This window comes from Marmota marmota, unplaced genomic scaffold (genome assembly GCF_001458135.2).
Source record: "Marmota marmota marmota unplaced genomic scaffold, marMar, whole genome shotgun sequence".
In the NCBI taxonomy this organism is placed as follows: domain Eukaryota; kingdom Metazoa; phylum Chordata; class Mammalia; order Rodentia; family Sciuridae; genus Marmota; species Marmota marmota.
Genome location: NW_026000294.1, coordinates 4,826,372 through 4,832,574, shown reverse-complemented (window position 1 = coordinate 4,832,574; position 6,203 = coordinate 4,826,372).

Below are 6,203 nucleotides of genomic sequence, written 5' to 3'. Positions count from 1 at the left end.
AACTATATATTGTTTTCCAGAGATTCACATTAGAGGCAAAGATAGTCACCTCCTAAAAGTGCAATGATGAAACTTGATATTCCATGAAATTGTAACATGGAAACAAGGGAGAATAGCTACTATCATCATATTCATTAAAGCAAACTTCAATCTAAAATTAATCAAAAGAGACAAAAAAGGACATTTCACACTGGAAAATGGTAAAATGAAACAGGAAATATCATATTATTACATACTTATTCCTAAAACATTGGTCCACCTAATTCTGTAAAGTGGATACTTGAATTATAGACTCCACTAGACCCCAATAAAATAGCACTGGGTGAATTCCACATACCTCTTTGACTGATACTTAGGTTTTCCAGATATAAACTCAGCAGAGACTCTTCAGACCTGAAAAAAATCATAAATATAACTGACTCAATACAAATCTATAGAATATTTCATCCAACAAGAGTAGACTATACTTCCTTCTTAGCTGGATATAGAACCTTCTCCAAAAAAGGGCTATATTTTAGGCCCAAATCACCTATTAATTAATACAAAGAAGTCATAATTCTTTGCATCTTATCTGGTCATAATGGAATGAAATTAAATTAATGCCAAAAACATTTTTTAAAAATATAAAAACATAGATACACTGTATATCTATGTTTTGTATAATACACAAATCTATACATGTAATTCACCATGAAAAGAAAACTAAGGACAAAAATCACAGTCATCTCAATAGATGCTGAGAAATTTTTAACAAAATTTAGCAACCATTAATGACAAAAAACACTGAAGAAATTATGGATGGGGAATAAATTAAAGTATTTACTTTAAAATTTGGAACAAGATAAGATACCCAACCTCACCATGCCTATTCAATACACAATTAGAAATCATAGCCAGAGAAATTAGGGGGATTGAAAGTAAAATATTCTACGAATAAAATAAATTAAATAGGAAAGGAAGAAGTCAAATTCTATTTACAGATGGTAGAATTTTCTATTTAGATGACCCCAAAAAGCTCCATGAAAAGACTTCTACAGATAATAAATTTGGCAATATAGCAGGTTACAAAATCAACATAAAACAATCAATAACTTTCTTTCATACCAACAATGAAAGAAAATATGAAAAATAATTCATTCACAACAGCCTAAAAATAAAACAACATATTTAGGAAATAAATCTAACCAATGTGGTAAAAGATCTCTACAATGAAAAGTATATAATATTGCATAAAAAATTGGAGAATGCAGAAGAAGATGGAAGGACTTCCAATGTCCAAGGATGGGCAGAATTAATATTGCTATAATGGTAATACTACCAAAAGCAACATATAGATTCAGTGTGATCCTCATCTAAATACCTATGACATACTTCAGAGAACTAGAAATTTACCAAAAAAAAACAGTTATAAAATTAATTTGGAAGAATAAAAGACACAGAATAGCCAAAGCAATTTTAAGCCAAAAAACTATGCTGTAGGCATAACACAATACCACACTTCAAATTATACTATACAGCTATAGTAACAAAAAACTGGATGTTACTGTCATAAAAACAGACACAGAACAAAGGTACAGAATATAAGACACAAAGATAACCCACAAAGATGCAGTCATTTGAGCCTTGAAAAAATTGCCAAAAATATTCAATGAAGAAGAGACAATCTTTTAAAAAAATGTTGCTGGGAAAACTTCGAATTGATATGTTAAATAATGAGATCAGATCCTTATCTCTCACTCTGCACAAAAATCAATTTGTAGTGGTTCAAAGACCTAGGAATTAAACCACAAACAATGCAACTTCTAGAAGAAAATATAGGGTTAACACTCCAATATATATGAGCAGCCAATGACTTTGTCAATAGGACATATAAAGTTCTTGTTGGCAAGAGTTAATAAATGCGATGACATCAAATTCCAAGGCAAAAATTCAGAGTTTAAAAGAGAACCTAAAAAATGTGAAAACCTCACGGCTAGCTACTTCTTTGACAGAGGAATAACAGTTAGAATATATAAATAACTCAAAAACCTTAACATAAAACCCCCAAATAACCCAATTAAAAATGGGCAAATAAACTAAACAAAAATTTCTCAAAAAGGGAATACAAATGGCCACTGAACATATGAAAAATTGTTCAAAATTAGTCGTATTTTAGTTATCTTTTGTGCCTCAAGACCAAAAATCCTAATAAGAACAACTTAAAGGAGTAAAAACATATTTATTTTGGTTCCTGGTTTCAGATACTCAAACTACGGTCAGCTGATAAAATAACTCTGGGCCCAAGGTGAGGCAGAATATAATAACGAAAGTGCATGGTGAAGAAGCTCAGGACATGGTAACTAGAAAAAAAAGTGAGAGCTCTGATAACCAAGGACAAAATATAAACACCAAGGCATGCACCCAGTGATCTATCCCCTCAAGCCACACCATACAGCCAACAGTTACGCACACATATGAATGGATTGACACACTAATTATGTTCAAACTCTCATAACGTAATCATCTCACTTATAAACATCCTTTCTTTATCATGACCCAACCATACCACTCTTTGCTATTTATTCTAAAACATGAAATGAAAATCATGGGGCTGGGGTTGTAGCTCAGTGGTAGAACATTTGCTTTGCACATGTGAGGCCCTGGGTTTGATCCTCAGCACCACATTACATAATTAAATAAATAAATAAAGATTTTGTGTCCATCTACAACTAAAAATATATTTTAAAAAAGAATGAAAATCATGATATTATATAGATGCGAGCATACCCAAGTATATAGCAGGACAATTCACAATAATCAAACTATCAAACCAGTCTAGTTGTCCATGTATATATGAAGAAACTGTGTATATATACACAATGGTGAACCTGAGAAAATTATGTTAAGGAAATAACACAAATTCAGAAAGTCCAGGGTCATATATTTCCCCTCATATGTTCGAAACTAGAGAGGAAAAAGAAAATAAAGGTGGAGGAGATCTCTTAAAAATCAAAGAGAGATCAGTAAACCAGGGAAAGCAAGGAAGAAAGGAAAGGGGATACAATGGGGGACAATATTATCCAAATTTTATTGTTATATTTTATGTGTTGTGTAACAATAAATCCCATAATTATGTACAACTATAAATTCACAATTAAAATATGGACACGTGTCAAAGGATAAATAAACATACTACAATACTTTAATAATCAAAATAGGATGGTATTGGCATAAAACATACATAGAAACCAAAGGAACAGAGTAGAACTTAGAAAATAAATTGATGAGTCTACAACCAATGGATTTCTAAGCAATGGGTTTACAATACACACTAGAGGCAAGATTTTTTTTCCAATAAACATTTTGGGAGGGTCTGGGGATGTGGCTCATCAGTACAGCACTCACCTAGCACATGAGAGACCCTTGGTTCAATCCTCAGCACCACATAAAAACAAATAAAATAAAGGTATTGTATCCAACTACAACTAAAGAATAAAATATTTTTAAAAATTTGGAAAAAAATTGATATTCATAAGCAGAAGAAAAATATTAGAAAACTATCACTGCCCAGTTACAAAAATCAACTCAAAATGAACTGAAGAGTTAAATTTAATAGCTGAAACTAAGATACTACAGGAAGAACACAGGAGGAATAGGTTCAAGACACTGGCATGTGCAAGGATATTTTGGACAATATTTCAAAAGCAAAGGAAGTGAAAGCAAAATAGGCAAATGGTATGACATGAAACTAAACAGTTTTTTCATAGGAAAGGAGACTCAACAGAGTGCTGAAACAACCTAAAGATTGGGAGAAAATATTTGCAATATATGTATCTGATAAATGATAGATATTCAGAATATAAGGAACTCAAAAACTAGATATCAAAAATTTTTTAAAATCATTTAAAAATAGGCAATAGATGTAGATACTTTCTTAAGAAGACATACAAATGGCCAATAGGTATATGAAGATAACTCAGCATCACAAGTAATTAGGAAATGAAAACCAAAACCACTATATGATATCACATCACTCCAGTAAGAATGACAATTATCACAGATACTAAAGATAATGAGTACTAGTAGAAATGTGGAGAAAAGCACACTGTTGGTATGAATGAAAATTAATGTAGTCATTATTGAAAATACTGTGGACTTTTTACAAAAAATTAAAAACAGTACTACTACATGATCCGATATTCTCACTAGTTGATGTATATTCAAAGGAAAAGAAATTAGTATGTTGAAGAGACATTTGCACTCCTATCTTTATTGCTAAACAATTAGCAATAGCCAAGAAATGGAAAAGAGCTAAGTATTCATAAACTGACAAATGAATAAAGGAACTGTGGTACATATGCACGATGGAATACTATTCAGCCACAGAATAGAATTAAATTCTATCATTTCTGACAAGATGAATGAAATTGAAAATCACGTTTGCAAAACAAGTCAATAATAGAAATACCACATGATCTCACTCATGTGAAATCTAAAAGAAGTTGAACTCATAGAAGTTGATAGTAACTTAGTGGTAATTAGAGGCCAGAAACAGTGTGGGGGAGGATGGGGCAAGTTTGTTGATCAATGTTTATTCAGTTATAGTTAGATAGCAGTAAGTAATTTGGGGGTATTATTGTTGTATATTGTGATTATTATAGGTAATAATTGCAAACTATAGATTTTATATAGGGAGAAGAGATAATTTTTAAAGTTTTCACTTTGAAGAATTGATAAATGCCAATGTTGTTGCTGATGCTGCCAGATGTCCATTCTCAGGGTGTGCTGCTGCAGCTACCATTACCCAGAATTCATTTTCAGAGGAGCTGAAGGTTTGGTTGCATGTGACCACCTCCATCTTGGGATACCTGCCAAGGCCTGGAGATCCAGTGTCCTGGTGCCTGAGGGTGTGGCTGCATCTGAGGTCTTCCTGCTGGGAGTGCTAGTGACCACTATCATGATACTTCTTCACAGGGTCACTGCTTTGTGTAAACACATCCCTGGTGGTCTCTGTGCAAGTTTTAATGGCACTGAGGTCTTTGGACTGCAACTTGGCTGAGCCTGGGGTATCTTAATCCCAGATCCACTGGGTCTATGTGGGCCAATCTGGGCCAGGAAGTCCTGTGAAAAGTCAGAGACTGAGGGCATTTTGCACCTAGGGGAGCACACATTGGAGAGGCTGGAGAGAGCCAGGCTCTCCCCAGCTCCACAGGTCCTGGAGTGCACAGGACAGAAAGGGGACAGACCTGATGTAGACAGCTAGCTACATCAGGTCAGAGGGTTGAAAGGGGTGTAAGGGAATCTTGCTATCAGCTCACCCAACCAGCGAGTCCAACACCCACCAGACTGGAACTATCATCAAACACTAGAAAGCCCTGCATATGGGCAGAGAAGGGAAGCTGAGAAACTTTTGAAGGCCAGCAGAAAAATTGTTTAATTTTCTTTCAAGATTTTTTTCCCCCTCTCTCACATCTCTACCATATTGGAAACCAAATGTTTTTCATGCATAAGTTTGTTGAGGACTAGGATATATGAATAGTATTTTAGAGTTTTATTGTCTATTCTTATACTTTTAGTTTTTTTTCTTTTACTTTTTAATTTTTTACTGTGTTTGTATTTTTTCCTATCACCTATCTGTTTCCCTGGATTCTCTTTCTCTCTTTTCTCCTGCAAACAGCCAAACTCTATCAATTCCTCTTTTATACTTCCTAAAGGTTTTTCCTTCAATCTTTTATCCTCCCTCCTGGGCATCACATCCTACACCACTTCTGTTCTCTCTTTGTCCACCATTTGAAATTATAAACCCTTTTAGTAAACTTATTATTTATATTGTAGACAATAATTGAACACATCATTTTTGTTTATTGTGACAAAGCTATGGACGTGTTAATAGGAGCTATCAGGTTAAAGGCTGTATATTATTTACATTGGGTACTGTTAATATTGGTCTCCTCATTAAAGGTGAGGTACTGGTTGCCGCAGTCCGGCTGCAGCAAAATAACCGGGGGGTGACGAACAACTTGTGTAGATTGATACAGCAGGAGTGGGAGCCGTTTATTGCAGGACAGGAGCAGTATTTATACATTCCACAGAGCTTATCTAATTAGCATAAACTAGATACATCAGTCAACCAACCAGGAATCTCTACACTTAATGGCTCGCTTTTGTTACTTCTCAAACCACTCCCTCTGGCATTTTGCCAGGCACCATCCAGACTTGTTTAC